Here is a 24,949-nt window from a genome sequence, read left to right on the forward strand (position 1 = left end):
GCAAAAGTGCCCCCAAAGGAAGTCTTTGGGTACAAGTGAAGTCCCCAGGGGAGCCTTTACGCAGCCCCACATGCAACTGGACCTTCCGGGTTCTCTGTTCATGAGCAAACCTAAACGTAGCCCTAGCCGTCATCGGAGACGAGTGAAAAATCAGGCCCCAGGAAAGGCGTTGCAAGCCCCTTTGGACCATCCAAAAGTGCCCCCAAAGGAAGGCTTTGGGTACAAGAGAACTCCCCAGGGGAGCCTTTACGCAGCCCCACATGCAACTGGACCCTCCGGGTTTGCTTATTCCGAGCATCCCTAAACATAACCCTAGCCGTCATCGAAGACGAATGAAAAATCAGGCCCCAGGAAATGCGTTTCGAGCCCCTTTGGACCATCCAAAAGTGTCACCAAAGGAAGGCTTTGGGTACAAGAGAACTCCCCAGGGGAGCCTTTACTCAGCCCCACATGCAACTGGACCCTCCGGGTTCGCTTTTTCCGAGCATCCCTAAACATAGCCCTAGCCGGCATCGAAGACGAGTGAAAAATCAAGCCCCAGGAAATGCGTTGCGAGCCCTTTTCGCCCATCCAAAAGTGCCCCCAAAGGAAGGCTTTGGGTACAAGAGAACTCCCCAGGGGAGCCTTTACGCAGCCCCACATGCAACTGGACCCTCCGGGTTCCCTGTTTCTGAGCAATCCTAAACATACCCCTAGCCGGCATCAAATACGACTGAAAAATCAGGCCCCAGGAAATGCGTTCCAAGCCCGTTTTGCCCATGCAAAAGTGCCCCCAAAGGAAGGCTTTGGGTACAAGTGAACTCCCCAGGGGAGCCTTTACGCAGCCCCACATGCAACTGGACCCTCCGGGTTCGAATTTTCCGAGTAACCCTAAATATATCCCTAGCCGGCATGGGAGTAGACTGAAAAACCGGGTCCTAGAAAATGCGTTGCAATCCCCTTTGGACCATGCAAAAGTGCCCCCAAAGGAAGGCTTTGGGTACAAATGAACTCCCCAGGGGAGCCTTTACGCAGCCCCACATGCAACTGGACCCTCCAGGTTCGCTGTTTCCGAGTATCCATAAACATAGCCCTAGCCGGCATCGGAGACGAGTGAAAAATCAGGCCCCAGGAAATGCGTTCCAATCCCTTTTCGCCTATCCAAAAGTGCCCCCAAAGGAAGGCTTTGGTTACAAGTGAACTCCCCAGGGGAGCCTTTACAAAGCCCCACATGCAACTGGACCCTCCGGGTTCGCTTTTTCTGAGCAACCCTAAATATATCCCTAGCCGACATGGGAGAACGCTGAAAAACTGGGCCCCAGAAAACGCATTGCAAGCCCCTTTGGACCATGCAAAAGTGCCCCCAAAGGAAGGCTTTGGGTACAAGTGAACTCCCCAGGGGAGCCTTTACGCAGCCCCACATGCAACTGGACCCTCCGGGTTCGCTGTTTCTGAGCAAATCTAAACATAGCCCTAGCCGTCAACGGAGACGACTGAAAAATCAGGCCCCAGGAAATGCGTTCCAAGCCCTTTTCGCCCATCCAAAAGTGCCCCCAAAGGAAGGCTTTGGGTAGAAGTGAACTCCCCAGGGGAGCCTTTACGCAGCCCCACATGCAACTGGACCCTCCGGGTTCGCTGTTCCTGAGCAATCCTAAACGTAGCCCTAGCCGTCATCGGAGACGAGTGAAAAATCAGGCCCCAGGAAATGCGTTGCGAGCCCCTTTGGACCATTCAAAAGTACCCCAAAGGAAGGCTTTGGGTACAAGAGAACTCCCCAGGGGAGCCTTTACGCAGCCCCACATGCAACTGGACCCCCCGGGTTCGAATTTTCCGAGTAACCCTAAATATATCCCTAGCCGGCATGGGAGACGACTGAAAAACCGGGCCCCAGAAAACGCATTGCAAGCCCCTTTGGACCATGCAAAAGTGCCCCCAAAGGAAGGCTTTGGGTACAAGAGAACTCCCCAGGGGAGCCTTTACGCAGCCCCACATGCAACTGGACCCTCTGGTTCGCTTTTTCCTAGCATCACTAAACATAGCCCTAGCCGTCATCGGAGAGGAGTGAAAAATCAGGCCCCAGGAAATGCGTTCCAAGCCCCTTTGGACCATCCAAAAGAGCCCCCAAAGGAAGGCTTTGGGTACAAGTGAACTCCCCAGGGGAGCCTTTACGCAGCCCCACATGCAACTGGACCCTCCGGGTTCGCTGTTCCTGAGCAAATCTAAACGTAGCCCTAGCCGTCCTCGGACACGACTGAAAAATCAGGCCCCAGGAAATGCGTTCCAAGCCCTTTCGCCTATCCAAAAGTTCCCCCAAAGGAAGGCTTTGGGTACAAGTGAACTCCCCAGGGGAGCCTTTACGCAGCCCCACATGCAACTGGACCCTCCGGGTTCGCTTTTTCTGAGCAACCCTAAATATATCCCTAGCCGACATGGGAGAAGGTTGAAAAACCGGGCCCCAGAAAACGCATTGCAAGCCCCTTTGGACCATCCAAAAGTGCCCCCAAAGGAAGGCTTTGGGTACAAGTGAACTCCCCAGGGGAGCCTTTACGCAGCCCCACATGCAACTGGACCCTCCGGGTTCGCTTTTCCTGAGCAATCATAAACGTAGCCCTAGCCGTCAGCGGAGACGAGTGAAATATCAGGCCCCAGGAAATGAGTTGCGAGCCCCTTTGGACCATCCAAAAGTGCCCCCAAAGGAAGGCTTTGGGTACAAGAGAACTCCCCAGGGGAGCCTTTACGCAGCCCCACATGCAACTGGACCCTCCGGGTTCGAATTTTCCGAGTAACTCTAAATATATTCCTAGCCGGCATGGGAGAAGACTGAAAAACCGGGCCCCAGAAAACGCGTTTCAAGCCCCTTTGGACCATCCAAAAGTGCCCCCAAAGGAAGGCTTTGGGTACAAGTGAACTCCCCAGGGGAGCCTTTACGCAGCCCCACATGCAACTGGACCCTCCAGATTCGCTGTTTCCGAGTATCCCTAAACATAGCCCTAGCCGGCATCGGAGACGAGTGAAAAATCAGGCCCCAGGAAATGCGTTGCGAGCCCTTTTCGCCCATCCAAAAGTGCCCCCAAAGGAAGGCTTTGGGTACAAGTGAACTCCCCAGGGGAGCCTTTACGCAGCCCCACATGCAACTGGACCCTCCGGGTTCGCTTTTTCTGAGCAACCCTAAATATATCCCTAGCCGACATGGGAGAACGCTGAAAAACCGGGCCCCAGAAAACGCATTGCAAGCCCCTTTGGACCATGCAAAAGTGCCCCCAAAGGAAGGCTTTGGGTACAAGTGAACTCCCCAGGGGAGCCTTTACGCAGCCCCACATGCAACTGGACCCTCCGGGTTCGCTGTTTCTTTGCAAATATAAACATAGCCCTAGCCGTCAACGGAGACGACTGAAAAATCAGGCCCCAGGAAATGCGTTCCAAGCCCTTTTCGCCCATCCAAAAGTGCCCCCAAAGGAAGGCTTTGGGTAGAAGTGAACTCCCCAGGGGAGCCTTTACGCAGCCCCACATGCAACTGGACCCTCCGGGTTCGCTGTTCCTGAGCAATCCTAAACGTAGCACTAGCCGTCATCGGAGACGAGTGAAAAATCAGGCCCCAGGAAATGCGTTGCGAGCACCTTTGGACCATCCAAAAGTGCCCCCAAAGGAAGGCTTTGGGTACAAGAGAACTCCCCAGGGGAGCCTTTACGCAGCCCCACATGCAACTGGACCCTCCGGGTTCGAATTTTCCGAGTAACCCTAAATATATCCCTAGCCGGCATGGGAGAAGACTGAAAAACCGGGCCCCAGAAAACGCATTGCAAGCCCCTTTGGACCATGCAAAAGTGCCCCCAAAGGAAGGCTTTGGGTACAAGAGAACTCCCCAGGGGAGCCTTTACGCAGCCCCACATGCAACTGGACCCTCTGGGTTCGCTTTTTCCTAGCATCACTAAACATAGCCCTAGCCGTCATCGGAGAGGAGTGAAAAATCAGGCCCCAGGAAATGCGTTCCAAGCCCCTTTGGACCATCCAAAAGAGCCCCCAAAGGAAGGCTTTGGGTACAAGTGAACTCCCCAGGGGAGCCTTTACGCAGCCCCACATGCAACTGGACCCTCCGGGTTCGCTGTTCCTGAGCAAATCTAAACGTAGCCCTAGCCGTCCTCGGACACGACTGAAAAATCAGGCCCCAGGAAATGCGTTCCAAGCCCTTTCGCCTATCCAAAAGTTCCCCCAAAGGAAGGCTTTGGGTACAAGTGAACTCCCCAGGGGAGCCTTTACGCAGCCCCACATGCAACTGGACCCTCCGGGTTCGCTTTTTCTGAGCAACCCTAAATATATCTCTAGCCGACATGGGAGAAGGTTGAAAAACCGGGCCCCAGAAAACGCATTGCAAGCCCCTTTGGACCATCCAAAAGTGCCCCCAAAGGAAGGCTTTGGGTACAAGTGAACTCCCCAGGGGAGCCTTTACGCAGCCCCACATGCAACTGGACCCTCCGGGTTCGCTTTTCCTGAGCAATCATAAACGTAGCCCTAGCCGTCAGCGGAGACGAGTGAAATATCAGGCCCCAGGAAATGAGTTGCGAGCCCCTTTGGACCATCCAAAAGTGCCCCCAAAGGAAGGCTTTGGGTACAAGAGAACTCCCCAGGGGAGCCTTTACGCAGCCCCACATGCAACTGGACCCTCCGGGTTCGAATTTTCCGAGTAACCCTAAATATATTCCTAGCTTGCATGGGAGAAGACTGAAAAACCGGGCCCCAGAAAACGCGTTTCAAGCCCCTTTGGACCATGCAAAAGTGCCCCCAAAGGAAGGCTTTGGGTACAAGTGAACTCCCCAGGGGAGCCTTTACGCAGCCCCACATGCAACTGGACCCTCCGGGTTCGCTTTTTCTGAGCAACCCTAAATATATCCCTAGCCGTCAACGGAGACGAGTGAAAAATCAGGCCCCAGGAAATGCGTTCCAAGCCTTTTTCGCCCATCCAAAAGTGCCCCCAAAGGAAGGCTTTGGGTAGAAGTGAACTCCCCAGGGGAGCCTTTACGCAGCCCCACATGCAACTGGACCCTCTGGGTTCGAATTTTCCGAGTAACCCTAAATATATCCCTAGCCGGCATGGGAGAAGACTGAAAAACCGGGCCCCAGAAAACGCATTGCAAGCCCCTTTCGCCTATCCAAAAGTTCCCCCAAAGGAAGGCTTTGGGTACAAGTGAACTCCCCAGGGGAGCCTTTACGCAGCCCCACATGCAACTGGACCCTCCGGGTTCGCTTTTTCTGAGCAACCCTAAATATATCCCTAGCCGACATGGGAGAAGGTTGAAAAACCGGGCCCCAGAAAACGCATTGCAAGCCCCTTTGGACCATCCAAAAGTGCCCCCAAAGGAAGGCTTTGGGTACAAGTGAACTCCTCAGGAGAGCCTTTACGCAGCCCCACATGCAACTGGACCCTCCGGGTTCGCTTTTCCTGAGCAATCCTAAACGTAGCCCTAGCCGTCAGCGGAGACGAGTGAAATATCAGGCCCCAGGAAATGAGTTGCGAGCCCCTTTGGACCATCCAAAAGTGCCCCCAAAGGAAGGCTTTGGGTACAAGAGAACTCCCCAGGGGAGCCTTTACGCAGCCCCACATGCAACTGGACCCTCCGGGTTCGAATTTTCCGAGTAACCCTAAATATATTCCTAGCCGGCATGGGAGAAGACTGAAAAACCGGGCCCCAGAAAACGCGTTTCAAGCCCCTTTGGACCATCCAAAAGTGCCCCCAAAGGAAGGCTTTGGGTACAAGTGAACTCCCCAGGGGAGCCTTTACGCAGCCCCACATGCAACTGGACCCTCCAGGTTCGCTGTTTCCGAGTATCCCTAAACATAGCCCTAGCCGGCATCGGAGACGAGTGAAAAATCAGGCCCCAGGAAATGCGTTGCGAGCCCTTTTCGCCCATCCAAAAGTGCCCCCAAAGGAAGGCTTTGGGTACAAGTGAACTCCCCAGGGGAGCCTTTACGCAGCCCCACATGCAACTGGACCCTCCGGGTTCGCTTTTTCTGAGCAACCCTAAATATATCCCTAGCCGACATGGGAGAACGCTGAAAAACCGGGCCCCAGAAAACGCATTGCAAGCCCCTTTGGACCATGCAAAAGTGCCCCCAAAGGAAGGCTTTGGGTACAAGTGAACTCCCCAGGGGAGCCTTTACGCAGCCCCACATGCAACTGGACCCTCCGGGTTCGCTGTTTCTGAGCAAATCTAAACATAGCCCTAGCCGTCAACGGAGACGACTGAAAAATCAGGCCCCAGGAAATGCGTTCCAAGCCCTTTTCGCCCATCCAAAAGTGTCCCCAAAGGAAGGCTTTGGGTAGAAGTGAACTCCCCAGGGGAGCCTTTACGCAGCCCCACATGCAACTGGACCCTCCGGGTTCGCTGTTCCTGAGCAATCCTAAACGTAGCCCTAGCCGTCATCGGAGACGAGTGAAAAATCAGGCCCCAGGAAATGCGTTGCGAGCCCCTTTGGACCATCCAAAAGTGCCCCCAAAGGAAGGCTTTGGGTACAAGAGAACTCCCCAGGGGAGCCTTTACGCAGCCCCACATGCAACTGGACCCTCCGGGTTCGAATTTTCCGAGTAACCCTAAATATATCCCTAGCCGGCATGGGAGAAGACTGAAAAACCGGGCCCCAGAAAACGCATTGCAAGCCCCTTTGGACCATGCAAAAGTGCCCCCAAAGGAAGGCTTTGGGTACAAGAGAACTCCCCAGGGGAGCCTTTACGCAGCCCCACATGCAACTGGACCCTCTGGGTTCGCTTTTTCCGAGCATCACAAAACATAGCCCTAGCCGTCATCGGAGACGAGTGAAAAATCAGGCCCCAGGAAATGCGTTCCAAGCCCCTTTGGACCATCCAAAAGAGCCCCCAAAGGAAGGCTTTGGGTACAAGTGAACTCCCCAGGGGAGCCTTTACGCAGCCCCACATGCAACTGGACCCTCCGGGTTCGCTGTTCCTGAGCAAATCTAAACGTAGCCCTAGCCGTCCTCGGACACGACTGAAAAATCAGGCCCCAGGAAATGCGTTCCAAGCCCTTTCGCCTATCCAAAAGTTCCCCCAAAGGAAGGCTTTGGGTACAAGTGAACTCCCCAGGGGAGCCTTTACGCAGCCCCACATGCAACTGGACCCTCCGGGTTCGCTTTTTCTGAGCAACCCTAAATATATCCCTAGCCGACATGGGAGAAGGTTGAAAAACCGGGCCCCAGAAAACGCATTGCAAGCCCCTTTGGACCATCCAAAAGTGCCCCCAAAGGAAGGCTTTGGGTACAAGTGAACTCCCCAGGGGAGCCTTTACGCAGCCCCACATGCAACTGGACCCTCCGGGTTCGCTTTTCCTGAGCAATCATAAACGTAGCCCTAACCGTCAGCGGAGACGAGTGAAATATCAGGCCCCAGGAAATGAGTTGCGAGCCCCTTTGGACCATCCAAAAGTGCCCCCAAAGGAAGGCTTTGGGTACAAGAGAACTCCCCAGGGGAGCCTTTACGCAGCCCCACATGCAACTGGACCCTCCGGGTTCGAATTTTCCGAGTAACCCTAAATATATTCCTAGCCGGCATGGGAGAAGACTGAAAAACCGGGCCCCAGAAAACGCGTTTCAAGCCCCTTTGGACCATGCAAAAGTGCCCCCAAAGGAAGGCTTTGGGTACAAGTGAACTCCCCAGGGGAGCCTTTACGCAGCCCCACATGCAACTGGACCCTCCAGGTTCGCTGTTTCCGAGTATCCCTAAACATAGCCCTAGCCGGCATCGGAGACGAGTGAAAAATCAGGCCCCAGGAAATGCGTTGCGAGCCCTTTTCGCCCATCCAAAAGTGCCCCCAAAGGAAGGCTTTGGGTACAAGTGAACTCCCCAGGGGAGCCTTTACGCAGCCCCACATGCAACTGGACCCTCCGGGTTCGCTTTTTCTGAGCAACCCTAAATATATCCCTAGCCGTCAACGGAGACGACTGAAAAATCAGGCCCCAGGAAATGCGTTCCAAGCCTTTTTCGCCCATCCAAAAGTGCCCCCAAAGGAAGGCTTTGGGTAGAAGTGAACTCCCCAGGGGAGCCTTTACGCAGCCCCACATGCAATGGACCCTCTGGGTTCGAATTTTCCGAGTAACCCTAAATATATCCCTAGCCGGCATGGGAGAAGACTGAAAAACCGGGCCCCAGAAAACGCATTGCAAGCCCCTTTGGACCATCCAAAAGTGCCCCCAAAGGAAGGCTTTGGGTACAAGTGAACTCCCCAGGGGAGCCTTTACGCAGCCCCACATGCAACTGGACACTCTGGGTTCGCTTTTTCCGAGCATCACTAAACATAGACCTAGCCGGCATGGGAGAGGAGTGAAAAATCAGGCCCCAGGAAATGCGTTCCAAGCCCCTTTGGACCATCCAAAAGAGCCCCCAAAGGAAGGCTTTGGGTACAAGTGAACTCCCCAGGGGAGCCTTTACGCAGCCCCACATGCAACTGGACCCTCCGGGTTCGCTGTTCCTGAGCAAATCTAAACCTAGCCCTAGCCGTCCTCGGACACGACTGAAAAATCAGGCCCCAGGAAATGCGTTCCAAGCCCTTTCGCCTATCCAAAAGTTCCCCCAAAGGAAGGCTTTGGGTACAAGTGAACTCCCCAGGGGAGCCTTTACGCAGCCCCACATGCAACTGGACCCTCCGGGTTCGCTTTTTCCGAGCAACCCTAAATATATCCCTAGCCGACATGGGAGAAGGTTGAAAAACCGGGCCCCAGAAAACGCATTGCAAGCCCCTTTGGACCATCCAAAAGTGCCCCCAAAGGAAGGCTTTGGGTACAAGTGAACTCCCCAGGGGAGCCTTTACGCAGCCCCACATGCAACTGGACCCTCCGGGTTCGCTTTTCCTGAGCAATCCTAAACGTAGCCCTAGCCGTCAGCGGAGACGAGTGAAATATCAGGCCCCAGGAAATGCGTTGCGAGCCCCTTTGGACCATCCAAAAGTGCCCCCAAAGGAAGGCTTTGGGTACAAGAGAACTCCCCAGGGGAGCCTTTACGCAGCCCCACATGCAACTGGACCCTCCGGGTTCGAATTTTCCGAGTAACCCTAAATATATCCCTAGCCGTCATCGGAGACGATTGAAAAATCAGGCCCCAGGAAATGCGTTGCGAGCCCCTTTGGACAATCCAAAAGTGCCCCCAAAGGAAGGCTTTGGGTACAAGTGAACTCCCCAGGGGAGCCTTTACGCAGCCCCACATGCAACTGGACCCTCCGGGTTCGCTGTTTCCGAGTATCCCTAAACATATCCCTAGCCGGCATCGAAGACATATGAAAAATCAGGCCCCAGGAAATGCCTTGCGAGCCCAATTTGCCCATCCAAAAGTGCCCCCAAAGGAAGGCTTTGGGTACAAGTGAACTCCCCAGGGGAGCCTTTACGCAGCCCCACATGCAACTGGACCCTCCGGGTTCGCTGTTCCTGAGCAAACCTAAACGTAGCCCTAGCCGTCATCGGAGACGAGTGAAAAATCAGGCCCCAGGAAATGCGTTGCGAGCCCGTTTGGACCATCCAAAAGTAACCCCAAAAGAAGGCTTTGGGTACAAGTGAACTCCCCAGGGGAGCTTTTACGCAGCCCCACATGCAACTGGACCCTCCAGGTTCGAATTTTCCGAGTAACCCTAAATATATCCCTAGCCGGCATAGGAGAAGACTGAAAAACCGGGCCCCAGAAAACGCGTTGCGAGCCCCTTTGGACCATCCAAAAGTGCCCCCAAAGGAAGGCTTTGGGTACAAGAGAACTCCCCAGGGGAGCCTTTACGCAGCCCCACATGCAACTGGACCCTCCGGGTTCGCTGTTCCTGAGCAAATCTAAACGTAGCCCTAGGTGTCATAGGAGACGAGTGAAAAATCGGGCCCCAGGAAATGCGTTCCAAGCCCCTTTGGACCATCCAAAAGTGCCCCCAAAGGAAGGCTTTGGGTACAAGTGAACTCCCCAGGGGAGCCTTTACGCAGCCCCACATGCAACTGGACCCTCCGGGTTCGCTGTTTCCGAGCATCCCTAAACATACCCCTAGCCGTCATCGAAGACGACTGAAAAATCAGGCCCCAGGAAATGCGTTCCAAGCCCGTTTTGCCCATCCAAAAGTGCCCCCAAAGGAAGGCTTTGGGTACAAGTGAACTCCCCAGGGGAGCCTTTACGCAGCCCCACATGCAACTGGAACCTCTGGGTTCGCTTTTTCCGAGCATCACTAAACATATCCCTAGCCGGTATCGAAGACGAGTGAAAAATCAGGCCCCAGGAAATGCGTTGCGAGCCCTTTTCGCCCATCCAAAAGTGCCCCCAAAGGAAGGCTTTGGGTACAAGAGAACTCCCCAGTGGAGCCTTTAAGCAGCCCCACATGCAACTGGACCCTCCGGGTTTGCTGTTCCTGAGCAAACCTAAACGTAGCCCTAGCCGTCATCGGAGACGAGTGAAAAATCAGGCCCCAGGAAATGCGTTCCAAGCCCCTATCGCCCATCCAAAAGTGCCCCCAAAGGAAGGCTTTGGGTACAAGTGAACTCCCCAGGGGAGCCTTTACGCAGCCCCACATGCAACTGGACCCTCCGGGTTCGCTTTTTCTGAGCAACCCTATATATATCCCTAGCCGACATGGGAGAAGGCTGAAAAACCGGGCCCCAGAAAACGCATTGCAAGCCCCTTTGGACCATGCAAAAGTGCCCCCAAAGGAAGGCTTTGGGTACAAGTGAACTCCCCAGGGGAGCCTTTACGCAGCCCCACATGCAACTGGACCCTCCGTGTTCGAATTTTCCGAGTAACCCTAAATATATCCCTAGCCGGCATGGGAGTAGACTGAAAAACCGGGCCCTAGAAATGCGTTGGAAGCCCCTTTGGACCATCCAAAAGTGCCCCCAAAGGAAGGCTTTGGGTACAAGAGAACTCCCCAGGGGAGCCTTTACGCAGCCCCACATGCAACTGGACCCTCCGGGTTCGCTGTTTTGAGCAAACCTAAACGTAGCCCTAGCCGTCATCGGAGACGAGTGAAAAATCAGGCCCCAGGAAATGCGTTCCAAGCCCCTATCGCCCATCCAAAAGTGCCCCCAAAGGAAGGCTTTGGGTACAAGTGAACTCCCCAGGGGAGCCTTTACGCAGCCCCACATGCAACTGGACCCTCCGGGTTCGCTGTTTCCGAACATCCCTAAACATAACACTAGCCGGCATCGGAGACGAGTGAAAAATCAGACCCCAGGAAATGCGTTGAGAGCCCTTTTCGCCTATCCAAAAGTGCCCCCAAAGGAAGGCTTTGGGTACAAGTGAACTCCCCAGGGGAGCCTTTACGCAGCCCCACATGCAACTGGACCCTCCGGGTTCGCTTTTTCTGAGCAACCCTAAATATATCCCTAGCCGACATGGGAGAACGCTGAAAAACCGGGCCCCAGAAAACGCATTGCAAGCCCCTATGTGTTGCCGACGGAAGGAAGACCCAGCACATCAATATGAGTGAACAGTGAACTTCAACTTTAATGGATAGCTCAGTCGTCTTTTATCTAGTTTGAACATAATCAACTCATACATATTGCAGAAACTAAGCTCAGGATTGGTTAACACTTCCCGGGCTTTTCAGTCTGGTCCTCCTTCTTTTGGCTACTTGTCCCACCTTAGGGACTTTCCCGATGGCCCAAGGGCATCGTGTCCTTGAGCCTGATTGGCTCTCAGCCAGCGGTGTACGTGCCAAGGCTCATGTGAGTTGAGTACGGTGCTTCACCAGCCCATTGTCTCCCAACTGCTCAACATTCACATGTCCCGCCTCACTTAACGATTCCTCCACAATTCCCCCGTTTTTATTTTGCAGCAACTATAATCAATATAACTATAAGTAGAAAACGAAGTTCCTCTTTGACGAAGAAAAAACCATCCACCCATGTTCCCAAAAACAGATTTAAACCAACCTTCAAACCAACTATCTTGTACTACAATTTTTTGCGTATGATCCCTTAACCATTTCAAACATAATCAACTCATCAACAAAGGATCAGACGCAGCCAGCCGTCATTGTCAAAGATAATGCAACCAAAATCCCTTGTGCCGTTAGATCAGCCATGGTTGCTGTTATTCGTACTTGATGACTTTTCTTCAATGGCTGGTTTAACACACCGACTAGGCACCCAGGTTGGCCCTGTAGGGGAAGAGATACACACATAACCTCGCCCCATATAATTCACATCAGCAGGCCGCAGCCATTGTCCCGTTTTCATATCTCGGTACAGTACTCTCATAATACATTTATTATCATTTTCAGACTTAATGTAATGACGTGTCGCGGGTGGTTCATCATCATCACCAAATACACACAAATGATTGAGAACAAATAAGGTTTTATCCACCCTCTCTCTAATATCTGTAATGTCTTTATCTTGGGCTTGTAAAATTTGATGTTTCCAACCATACTCATCCTTCCAAGTCACTGCAGCAGTTCGAGAACGTTTTCCTGCGTCAGTGAAAACTGTCACTGCATTCTTAAGTGGGATAGAGGATCGTTTTGGCTTAGTTATCCATCCCTGGTTTTCCATCCATGTCAGAGCTGTTGATTGTAATGTTTTTGCTACTACAGTAGCGCCATCCTGTAGTAGTGCAGCTTGTAACTCTTCAGAGTTTTGTATATACCATTCCAAATCGCCTGGCTTCATGGGTAACCAGATAATATTTGGAGGAACCCCATCCACTTGCAATATTCGATTCCTCCCCTTCTTTACTAATTTTGCTAATGTTGCAATTTTTTTCTTGAATTTTTCGTCGAGGTTGTAACGGAGGAGCTATCCATTCTAATACCACAGTTTCTCCTCCCTTCTCCCCTGTTTTTATTTTTTGCTGTGTTATGGCACCCATCAGGCATTTTGAGCCACATAGAATGGTAAGATCGAGTGGCTTGTCAGATATACATCGATGCGTGACACTCGTTGTGATCAAAGATGCGATTTGTTGTAGTATTTCTTGTTGTTTTTCTGATAGTGTCACTTTTGAAGCAGGATCAGTTCCTTTTAATAACGGCCGAAGGGGATTTAACAGTTCATTCGGAATCCCGACTACTGGCCTGATCCATTGTAAATCTCCCAGCAGTTTTTGAGCATCATTAAGAGTTTTGATATCTGATTGGATTGTAAGTTTTTGAAGCTGAATGGTGGAATCTGTAATTTTCCAACCCAAAAACTTCCAGGGACTTGTCTCCTGAACCTTTTCCGGTGCAAGTATGAGTCCCATTTGTTTTAAGGTCAGTGTTAAGTCATTTTTCTGTTGTAGACTTTATTCGAATGTAGGCCAATGTGGTGGCCAACTTTGCGCACTGATTATTGTCACATCTGCGCCAGTGTCCAACAATGCCTCAGTTTGCAGTTTCTCATCCTTTAAACATACTGTGATTTTTTGTCGTGGTCTCTGCTGCATGCCAAGCGTTAATAACGCTATTTTTCCTGTGGAGCCAAATGCTCCAAGTCCTCGGTCCTTATTGACCATCAGTGGTAGAGATGCCGCAAGGTGTGGCAACGGAATTAATTGAGCTATCTTTGTATTCCGTGGCACATGCATTGGAGGAAACATTGCAGAAACTATAATCTGTATTTCCCCACAATAGTCTTTATCTGTAAGTCCAACCAATATTTGTAATCCATTCAAGGTAGCAGACGATCTTCCGATCAATAAAGCTCCTACAGGATCACCATTGACAGTAACTGGTCCCATAACTCCTGTTCCTACCCTGGTGGGTTTAGAGTCCAATAACGTTACATCTATTGCTGTTGCCAAATCCAAGCCGAGACTCCCTCTGGTGACTGGTCGGAGGTAAACGGTGTCGTTCCGGCCGCTGTGGTAAATGCCGCTTTTTGTGTCGTCGTGGGGCGGTCCTTCCCGCTGCTCTGGCCGTTTCCCGACGCACCATACCGACAGATGACACCACACTGATCTCGTTTTGCACTCTTGTTTCCTATGTCCGGTGATCCCACAGCGAAAACAACGCGGTGGCAGTGAAGTCCCTCGGCCAGTAGGACGGCCTCTGGGCGTTTGCAAAGGAGCAAGGGCAGCGAATACTTGATTCTGCGATTTCTGTGCAGTCTCTCTGAATACCTGTGCCTGTTCTTTCATGCTATTCCCTAGTTGTTTTATTACATCTACCAGCATAGCCTGCGGACCCACGGGTACCTGAGCCATCCTTTCTAAACCCTCCTCAATTGTCCAAGTTCCCGGTAACGTAGCTAATATAATACGAGTTGAAGGGTTGCAGTTTTGAATTGCACACTGCTTTAGAATAGTGCCCTTTAGATAATCAGGTACCCCAGCCGTTTGTATTGCGTTTGCTACTCGATCAATAAACAACCCAAATGGTTCCTCCCTTCCTTGCCTGATGCCCATATAGGATGGTATCCCCCCTGGCTCTCTAATTTGGTCCAAGGCTCTTCGAGCCAATCTCATTGATTCTTTAGCTTTGTCTGGACCCAGCAATGCTTGTGTCTCTAATCTATAATATGGTCCGAGTCCCATCAATTCCTCCAACGTGACACCATACAATGGATCTCCAGGTGCCCTTATTACAGCTACTGCCTCTTGACAAACACTTTGCCAATGCGCATTAAAAAGAAGCTGTTGATGTTGTGTTAGGATCAGCTTCATTATACCACGTATGTCCCCGGGGAGCAATATATTAGTTCCCCAAATATAATCTAACATTTGCCGAGTAGGTTCCCCCTTTAAACCAGAATCATTTACGGTAGATCGCAATTGAGTTAATAATTTCCAGTCTAAATTTGTCATATTAACGGTCACATTCCCCTGTGCATCTGGTGGCGAGTATACTACCGGAAAAGCTTGTGTTAACTGTGCTGCCGTTTCATAATTCCCTTCACGCAGTGCTTCATTTGCTATTTGCCTCCATAGACCTGCTCTTCCCTGCACCCCCGTTGTGAAGGGATTTATATTTGATGGAAATGAGTTAGCACTGGTCCTTTCACTTGCTCCTTTCTCACTTTCTATTGGAGCAGTTGGAGCTGTTGGTAGTGAGAGCTCCTCCTCCGCTACAGAGGACATTGTCACAGGCATCCCCGAAATTCCCAAGACCCCCTGTGTAATAGTAAAAGTTCTAACGGAAGGTGGCAACGGGCAATCTGTTCCTTCCATATTTATTTGCTGTGGATTAACATTATTAACCCTTCTTGGTGGTCCTGACCACTCTGTTGCAGCAGCGGCAACTGTTTGTTCATCTTTATGTGTGGCTAATGCATTAGCCACTATTCTCCATGGCCTCATCAAATCTCCCAGTAAACTTAACATCGTTCCTAACATCATCAAACAATTTATTTCCAAATTTACGTCACTCTGTTTGTTCAAAAACTGTATCAGGACTTGTAAAACAACCCTTAGCTATCCCATATACTAATAACCCTGGCAAATCTTTTTCTACAATCTATATCTAAAATGCTCCGCTTTTCTAAAAAGCATTTGAGCAAATAATACGCCGCTTATCTTTTCATACCTTTATATACGTCGATTGCAGCCTTTGCAAAGACCTCGGCGGCGCTTTTCCGGCGGGACCCTAAATAGGCTCATCCCGGGTGCGGGGACCTCCACGTCCTTTTCACCTTCCCGGCGCGGGTGCGGGGATTCTTGTCCCTTCCACCTCCTGGGCTGCGTTGCAGGACCGGCTTCTCCTTTATTCCGTCCAACCGTGGCCCTGGATCACTGCCAGCAGTGTCCAAATCCTGTTCAGACTTGTCCCTGTTCGGGCGCCAATTTGTTGCCGACGGAAGGAAGACCCAGCACATCAATATGAGTGAACAGTGAACTTCAACTTTAATGGATAGCTCAGTCGTCTTTTATCTAGTTTGAACATAATCAACTCATACATATTGCAGAAACTAAGCTCAGGACTGGTTAACACTTCCCGGGCTTTTCAGTCTGGTCCTCCTTCTTTTGGCTACTTGTCCCACCTTAGGGACTTTCCCGATGGCCCAAGGGCATCGTGTCCTTGAGCCTGATTGGCTCTCAGCCAGCGGTGTACGTGCCAAGGCTCATGTGAGTTGAGTACGGTGCTTCACCAGCCCATTGTCTCCCAACTGCTCAACATTCACATGTCCCGCCTCACTTAACGATTCCTCCACACTATGGACCATCCAAAAGTGCCCCCAAAGGAAGGCTTTGGGTACAAGTGAACTCCCGAGGGGAGCCTTTACGCAGCCCCACATGCAAGTGGACCCTCCGGGTTCGCTGTTTCCGAACATCCCTAAACATAACCCTAGCCGGCATCGAAGACGACTGAAAAATCAGGCCCCAGGAAATGCGTTGCGAGCCCTTTTCGCCCATCCAAAAGTGCCCCCAAAGGAAGGCTTTGGGTACAAGAGAACTCCCCAGTGGAGCCTTTACGCAGCCCCACATGCAACTGGACCCTCCGGGTTCGCTGTTCCTGAGCAAACCTAAACGTAGCCCAAGCCGTCATCGGAGACGAGTGAAAAATCAGGCCCCAGGAAATGCGTTGCGAGCCCCTTTGCACCATCCAAAAGTGCCCCAAAGGAAGGCTTTGGGTACAAGTGAACTCCCCAGAGGAGCCTTTACGCAGCCCCACATGCAACTGGACCCTCCGGGTTCGCTGTTCCTGAGCAAATCTAAACGTAGCCCTAGGTGTCATAGGAGACGAGTGAAAAATCGGGCCCCAGGAAATGCGTTCCAAGCCCCTTTGGACCATCCAAAAGTGCCCCTAAAGGAAGGCTTTGGGTACAAGTGAACTCCCCAGGGGAGCCTGTACGCAGCCCCACATGCAACTGGACCCTCCGGGTTCGCTGTTTCCGAGCATCCCTAAACATACCCCTAGCCGGCATCAAATACGACTGGAAAATCAGGCCCCAGGAAACGCGTTCCAAGCCCGTTTTGCCCATCCAAAAGTGCCCCCAAAGGAAGGCTTTGGGTACAAGTGAACTCCCCAGGGGAGCCTTTACGCAGCCCCACATGCAACTGGACCCTCTGGGTTCGATTTTTCCGAGCATCCCTAAACATATCCCTAGCCGGCATGGGAGAAGGCTGAAAAACCGGGCCCCAGAAAACGCATTGCAAGCCCCTTTGGACCATGCAAAAGTGCCCCCAAAGGAAGGCTTTGGGTACAAGTGAACTCCCCAGGGGAGCCTTTACGCAGCCCCACATGCAACTGGACCCTCCGGGTTCGCTTTTCCTGAGCAATCATAAACGTAGCCCTAGCCGTCATCGGAGACGAGTGAAAAATCAAGCCCCAGGAAATGCGTTGCGAGCCCCTTTGGACCATCCAAAAGTGCCCCCAAAGGAAGGCTTTGGGTACAAGTGAACTCCCCAGGGGAGCCTTTACGCAGCCCCACATGCAACTGGACCCTCCGGGTTCGCTGTTTTGAGCAAACCTAAACGTAGCCCTAGCCGTCATCGGAGACGAGTGAAACATCAGGCCCCAGGAAATGCGTTCCAAGCCCCTATCGCCCATCCAAAAGTGCCCCCAAAGGAAGGCTTTGGGTAAAAGTGAACTCCCCAGGGGAGCCTTTACGCAGCCCCACATGCAACTGGACCCTCCGGGTTCGCTGTTTCCGAACATCCCTAAACATAACACTAGCCGGCATCGGAGACGAGTGAAAAATCAGACCCCAGGAAATGCGTTGAGAGCCCTTTTCGCCTATCCAAAAGTGCCCCCAAAGGAAGGCTTTGGGTACAAGTGAACTCCCCAGGAGAGCCTTTACGCAGCCCCACATGCAACTGGACCCTCCGGGTTCGCTTTTTCTGAGCAACCCTAAATATATCCCTAGCCGACATGGGAGAACGCTGAAAAACCGGGCCCCAGAAAACGCATTGCAATCCCCTATGGACCATCCAAAAGTGCCCCCAAAGGAAGGCTTTGGGTACAAGTGAACTCCCGAGGGGAGCCTTTACGCAGCCCCACATGCAACTGGACCCTCTGGGTTCGTTGTTTCCGAGTATCCCTAAACATATCCCTAGCCGGCATCGAAGACGAGTGAAAAATCAGGCCCCAGGAAATGCGTTGCGAGCCCTTTTCGCCCATCCAAAAGTGCCCCCAAAGGAAGGCTTTGGGTACAAGAGAACTCCCCAGGGGAGCCTTTACGCAGCCCCACATGCAACTGGACCCTCCGGGTTTGCTTTTCCTGAGCAATCCTAAACGTAGCCCTAGCCGTCATCGGAGATGAGTGAAAAATCAGGCCCCAGTAAATGCGTTGCGAGCCCCTTTGGACCATCCAAAAGTGCCCCCAAAGGAAGGCTTTGGGTACAAGTGAACTCCCCAGGGGAGCCTTTACGCAGCCCCACATGCAACTGGACCCTCCGGGTTCGCTGTTTCCGAGCATCCCTAAACATACCCCTAGCCGGCATCGGAGACGACTGAAAAATCAGGCCCCAGGAAATGCGTTCCAAGCCCGTTTTGCCCATCCAAAAGTGCCCCCAAAGGAAGGCTTTGGGTACAAGTGAACTCCCCAGGAGAGCCTTTACGCAGCCCCACATGCAACTGGACCCTCCGGGTTCGATTTTTCCGAGCATCCCTAAACATATCCCTAGCCGGCATGGGAGAAGACTGAAAAACCGGGCCCCAGAAAACGCGTTGCAAGCCCCTTTGGACCATCCAAAAGTGCCCCCAAAGGAAGGCTTTGGGTACAAGTGAACTCCCCAGGGGAGCCTTTACGCAGCCCCACATGCAACTGGAACCTCCGGGTTCGCTTTTCCTGAGCAATCATAAACGTAGCCCTAGCCGTCATCGGAGACGAGTGAAAAATCAGGCCCCAGGAAATGCGTTGCGAGCCCCTTTGGACCATGCAAAAGTGCCCCCAAAGGAAGGCGTTGGGTACAAGTGAACTCCCCAGGGGAGCCTTTACGCAGCCCCACATGCAACTGGACACTTCTGGTTCTTATTTTCCGAGTAACCCTAAATATATCCCTAGCCGGCATGGGAGTAGACTGAAAAACCGGGCCCTAGAAAAAGCGTTGCAAGCCCCTTTGGACCATCCAAAAGTGCCCCCAAAGGAAGGCTTTGGGTACAAGTGAACTCCCCAGGGAAGCCTTTACGCAGCCCCACATGCAACTGGACCCTCCGGGTTCGATTTTTCCGAGCATCCCTAAACATATCCCTAGCCGGCATCGAAGACGACTGAAAAACCGGGCCCCAGAAAACGCGTTTCAAGCCCCTTTGGACCATCCAAAAGTGCCCCCAAAGGAAGGCTTTGGGTACAAGTGAACTCCCCAGGGGAGCCTTTACGCAGCCCCACATGCAACTGGACCCTCCGGGTTCGCTGTTTCCGAGTATCCCTAAACATAACACTAGCCGGCATCGGAGACGAGTGAAAAATCAGGCCCCTGGAAATGCGTTGCGAGCCCTTTTCGCCCATCCAAAAGTGCCCCCAAAGGAAGGCTTTGGGTACAAGAGAACTCCCGAGGGGAGCCTTTACGCAGCCCCACATGCAACTGGACCCTCCGGGTTCGAATTTTCCGAGTAACCCTAAATATATCCCTAGCCGGCATGGGAGAAGACTGAAAAACCGGGCCACAGAAAACGCGTTTCAAGCCCCTTTGGACCATGCAAACGTGCCCCCAAAGGAAGGCTTTAGGTACAAGTGAACTCCCCAGGGGAGCCTTTACGCAGCCCCACATGCAACTGGACCCTCCGGGTTCGCTGTTTCCGAACATCCCTAAACATAGCCCTAGACGGCATCGAAGACGACTGAAAAATCAGGCCCCAGGAAATGCGTTGCGAGCCCTTTTCGCCCATCCAAATGTGCCCCGAAAGGAAGGCTTTGGGTACAAGAGAACTCCCCAGGGGAGCCTTTACGCAGCCCCACATGCAACTGGACCCTCCGGGTTCGCTGTTCCTGAGCATCCCTAAACGTAGCCCTAGCCGTCATCGGAGACGATTGAAAAATCAGGCCCCAGGAAATGCGTTGCGAGCCCCTTTGGACCATCCAAAAGTGCCCCCAAAGGAAGGCTTTGGGTACAAGAGAACTCCCCAGGGGAGCATTTACGCAGCCCCACATGCAACTGGACCCTCCGGGATCGCTGTTCCTGAGCAAACCTAAACGTATCCCTAGGTGTCATCGGAGACGAGTGAAAAATCAGGCCCCAGGAAATGCGTTGCGAGCCCCTTTGGACCATCCAAAAGTGCCCCCAAAGGAAGGCTTTGGGTACAAGAGAACTCCCCAGGGGAGCCTTTACGCAACCCCACATGCAACTGGACCCTCCGGGTTCGCGGTTCCTGAGCAAATCTAAAAGTAGCCCTCGGTGTCATAGGAGACGAGTGAAAAATCGGGCCCCAGGAAATGCGTTCCAAGCCCCTTTGGACCATCCAAAAGTGAACCCAAAGGAAGGCTTTTGGTACAAGAGAACTCCCCAGGGGAGCCTTTACGCAGCCCCACATGCAACTGGACCCTCCGGGTTCGCTGTTTCCGAGCATCCCTAAACATAACCCTAGCCGGCATCAAATACGACTGAAAAATCAGGCCCCAGGAAATGCGTTCCAAGCCCGTTTTGCCCAACCAAAAGTGCCCCCAAAGGAAGGCTTTGGGTACAAGTGAACTCCCCAGGGGAGCCTTTACGCAGCCCCACATGCAACTGGACCCTCCGGGTTCGCTGTTCCTGAGCAAACCTAAACGTAGACCTAGCCGTCATCGGAGACGAGTGAAAAATCAGGCCCCTGAAATGCGTTCCAAGCCCCTTTGGACCATCCAAAAGTGCCCCCAAAGGAAGGCTTTGGGTACAAGTGAACTCCCAAGGGGAGCCTTTACGCAGCCCCACATGCAACTGGACCCTCCTGGTTCGCTGTTACTGAGCAAACCTAAACGTATCCCTAACCGTCATCGGACACGACTGAAAAATCAGGCCCCAGGAAATGCGTTCCAAGCCGCTTTGGACCATCCAAAAGTGCCCCCAAAGGAAGGCTTTGGGTACAAGTGAACTCCCCAGGGGAGCCTTTACGCAGCCCCACATGCAAACTGGACCCTCCGCGTTCGCTGTTTCCGAACATCCCTAATCATAACACTAGCCGGCATCGGAGACGAGTGAAAAATCAGGCCCCAGGAAATGCGTTCCAAGCCCCTTTGGACAATCCAAAAGTGTCACCAAAGGAAGGCTTTGGGTACAAGTGAACTCCCCAGGGGAGCCTTTACGCAGCCCCACATGCAACTGGACCCTCCGGGTTCGATGTTTCCGAACATCCCTAAACATAACACTAGCCGGCATCGGAGACGAGTGAAAAATCAGGCCCCCGGAAATGCGTTGCGAGCCCCTTTGGACAATCCAAAAGTGTCCCCAAAGGAAGGCTTTGGGTACAAGTGAACTTCCCAGGGGAGCCTTTACGCAGCCCCACATGCAACTGGACCCTCCGGGTTTGCTGTTTCCGAGTATCCCTAAACATAGCCCTAGCCGGCATCGAAGACGACTGAAAAATCATGCCCCAGGAAATGCATTCCAAGCCCTTTTCGCCCATTAAAAGTGCCCCCAAAGGAAGGCTTTGGGTACAAGAGAACTCCCCAGGGGAGCCTTTACGCAGCCCCACATGCAACTGGACCCTCCCGGTTCGAAATTTCCGAGTAACCCTAAATATATCCCTAGCCGGCATAGGAGAAGACTGAAAAACCGGGCCCCAGAAAACGCGTTTCAAGCCCCTTTGGACCATCCAAAAGTGCCCCCAAAGGAAGGCTTTGGGTACAAGTGAACTCCCCAGGGGAGCCTTTACGCAGCCCCACATGCAACTGGACCCTCCGGGTTCGCTGTTTCCGAACATCCCTAAACATAGCCCTAGCCGGCATCGAAGACGACTGAAAAATCAGGCCCCAGGAAATGCGTTGCGAGCCCTTTTCGCCCATCCAAAAGTGTCCCCAAAGGAAGGCTTTGGGTACAAGAGAACTCCCCAGGGGAGCCTTTACGCAGCCACACATGCAACTGGACCCTCCGGGTTCGCTATTCCTGAGCAAATCTAAACGTAGGCCTAGCCGTCATCGGAGACAAGTGAAAAATGAGGCCCCAGGAAATGCGTTCCAAGCCCCTTTGGACCATCCAAAAGTGCCCCCAAAGGAAGGCTTTGGGTACAAGTGAACTCCCCAGGGGAGCCTTTACGCAGCCCCACATGCAACTGGACCCTCCGGATTCGCTTTTCCTGAGCAAATCTAAACGTAGCCCTAGCCGGAATCGAAGACGACTGAAAAATCAGGCCCCAGGAAATGCGTTCCAAGCCGCTTTGGACCGTCCAAAAGTGCCACCAAAGGAAGGCTTTGGGTACAAGTGAGCTCCCCAGGGGAGCCTTTACGCAGCTCCACATGCAACTGGACCCTCCGGGTTCGCTGTTTCCGAACATCCCTAAACATAACACTAGCCGGCATCGGAGACGACTGAAAAATCAGGCCCCAGGAAATGCGTTGCGAGCCCTTTTCGCCTATCCAAAAGTGCCCCCAAAGGAAGACTTTGGGTACAAGTGAACTCCCCAGGGGAGCCTTTACGCAGCCCCACATGCAACTGGACCCTCCGGGTTCGCTTTTTCTGAGCAACCCTAAATATATCCCTAGCCGACATGGTAGAAGGCTGAAAAACCGGGCCCCAGAAAACGCGTTGCAAGCCCCTTTGGACCATCCAAAAGTGCCCCCAAAGGAAGGCTTTGGGTACAAGTGAACTCCCCAGGGGAGCCTTTACGCAGCCCCACATGCAACTGGACCATCCGGGTTCGCTGTTTCCGAGTATCCCTAAACATAGCCCTAGCCGGCATCGAAGACGAGTGAAAAATCAGGCCCCAGGAAATGCGTTGCGAGCCCTTTTCGCCCATCCAAAAGTGCCCCCAAAGGAAGGCTTTGGGTACAAGAGAACTCCCCAGGGGAGCCTTTACGCAGCCCCACATGCAACTGGACCCTCCGGGTTCGCTGTTCCTGAGCAAACCTAAACGTAGCCCTAGCCGTCATCGGAGACGAGTGAAAAATCAGGCCCCAGGAAATGCGTTGCGAGCCCCTTTGGACAATCCAAAAGTGTCACCAAAGGAAGGCTTTGGGTACAAGTGAACTCCCCAGGGGAGCCTTTACACAGCCCCACATGCAACTGGACCCTCCGGGTTCGCTGTTCCTGAGCAAAGCTAAACGTAGCCCTAGCTGGCATCGGAGACGAGTGAAAAATCAGGCCACAGGAAATGCGTTGCGAGCCCCTTTGGACCACCCAAAAGTGCCCCCAAACTAAGGTTTTGAGTAAATCGGAAGTTCCCCGGGGAGCCTTTACGCAGCCCCACATGCAACTGGACCCTCCAGGTTCGCTGTTTCCGAGGATCCCTAAACATATCCCTAGCCAGCATGGGAGAAGACTGAAAAACTGGGCCCCAGAAAACGCGTTGCAAGCCCCTTTGGACCATGCAAAAGTGAACCCAAAGGAAGGCTTTGGGTACAAGTGAACTCCCCAGGGGAGCCTTTACGCAGCCCCACATGCAACTGGACCCTCCGGGTTTGCTGTTTCCGAGCATCCCTAAATATATCCCTAGCCGGCATGGGAGAAGACTGAAAAACCGGGCCCCAGAAAACGCGTTGCAAGCCCCTTTGGGCCATGCAAAAGTGCCCCCAAAGGAAGGCTTTGGGTACAAGTGAACTCCCCAGGGGAGCCTTTACGCAGCCCCACATGCAACTGGACCCTCCATGTTCGCTGTTTCCGAGCATCCCTAAACATATCCCTAGCCGGCATCGAAGACGACTGAAAAATCAGGCCCCAGGAAATGTGTTCCAAGCCCGTTTTGCCCATCGAAAAGTGCCCCCAAAGGAAGTCTTTGGGTACAAGTGAACTCCCTAAGGGAGCCTTTACACAGCCCCACTTGCAACTGGACCCTCCAGGTTCGCTTTTTCCGAGCATCCCTAAACATAGCACTATCCTGCATCAAAGACGACTGAAAAATCAGGCCACAGGAAATGCGTTGCGAGCCCCTTTGGACCATGCAAAAGTGCCCCCAAAGGAAGGCTTTGGGTACAAGTGAACTCCCCAGGGGAGCCTTTACGCAGCCCCACATGCAACTGGACCCTCCGGGTTCGATTTTTCCGAGCAACCCTAAATATATCCCTAGCCGGCATGGGAGAAGACTGTAAAACCGGGCCCCAGAAAACACGTTGCAAGCCCCTTTGGACCATGCAAAAAGGGCCCCCAAAGAAAGGCTTTGGGTACAAGTGAACTCCCCAGGGGAGTCTTTACGCAGCCCCACATAAAACTGGACCATCCGGGTTCGATTTTTCCAAGCAACCCTAAATATATCCCTAGCCGGCATGGGAGAAGACTGAAAAACCGGGCCCCAGAAAACGCGATGCAAGCCCCTTTGGACCATGCAAAAGTGCCCCCAAAGGAAGGCTTTGGGTACAAGTGAACTCCCCAGGGGAGCCTTTACGCAGCCCCACATGCAACTGGACCCTCCAGGTTCGCTGTTTCCGAGTATCCCTAAACATATCCCTAGCCAGCATGGGAGAAGACTGAAAAACCGGGCCCCAGAAAACGCGTTGCAAGCCCCTTTGGACCATGCAAAAGTGCCCCCAAAGGAAGGCTTTGGGTACAAGTGAACTCCCCAGGGGAGCCTTTACGCAGCCCCACATGCAACTGGACCCTCCGGGATCGCTGTTCCTGAGCAAACCTAAACGTAGACCTAGCCGTCATCAAAGACGACTGAAAAATCAGGCCCCAGGAAATGTGTTCCGAGCCCGTTTTGCCCATCCAAAATTGCCCGCAAAGGAAGGCTTTGGGTACAAGTGAACTCCCCAGGGGAGCCTTTACGCAGCCCCACGTGCAACTGGACCCTCCGGATTCGCTTTTCCTGAGCAAATCTAAACGTAGCCCTAGCCGGAATCGAAGACGACTGAAAAATCAGGCCCCAGGAAATGCGTTCCAAGCCGCTTTGGACCATCCAAAAGTGCCCCCAAAGGAAGGCTTTGGGTACAAGTGAACTCCCCAGGGGAGCCTTTACGCAGCTCCACATGCAACTGGACCCTCCGGGTTCGCTGTTTCCGAACATCCCTAAACATAACACTAGCCGGCAT

The 24,949-nt window shown here is 52.8% G+C and overlaps 1 long non-coding RNA gene across 1 annotated transcript; it reads right to left on the reverse strand.

The window, feature by feature from the left end:
• Positions 1–11,420: 11,420 nt before the first annotated feature.
• On the reverse strand, positions 11,421–16,064 carry LOC119714993 (uncharacterized). The gene is made up of 2 exons (XR_005262228.2): positions 15,442–16,064; positions 11,421–12,099 (listed from the first exon to the last, which is right to left on the reverse strand). It is a non-coding gene; the product is annotated as an uncharacterized lncRNA (long non-coding RNA).
• Between the last annotated feature and the right edge of the window lie 8,885 nt (positions 16,065–24,949).

The sequence above is a fragment of the Anas platyrhynchos genome, chromosome 38 (genome assembly GCF_047663525.1).
Source record: "Anas platyrhynchos isolate ZD024472 breed Pekin duck chromosome 38, IASCAAS_PekinDuck_T2T, whole genome shotgun sequence".
In the NCBI taxonomy this organism is placed as follows: Eukaryota; Metazoa; Chordata; class Aves; order Anseriformes; family Anatidae; genus Anas; species Anas platyrhynchos.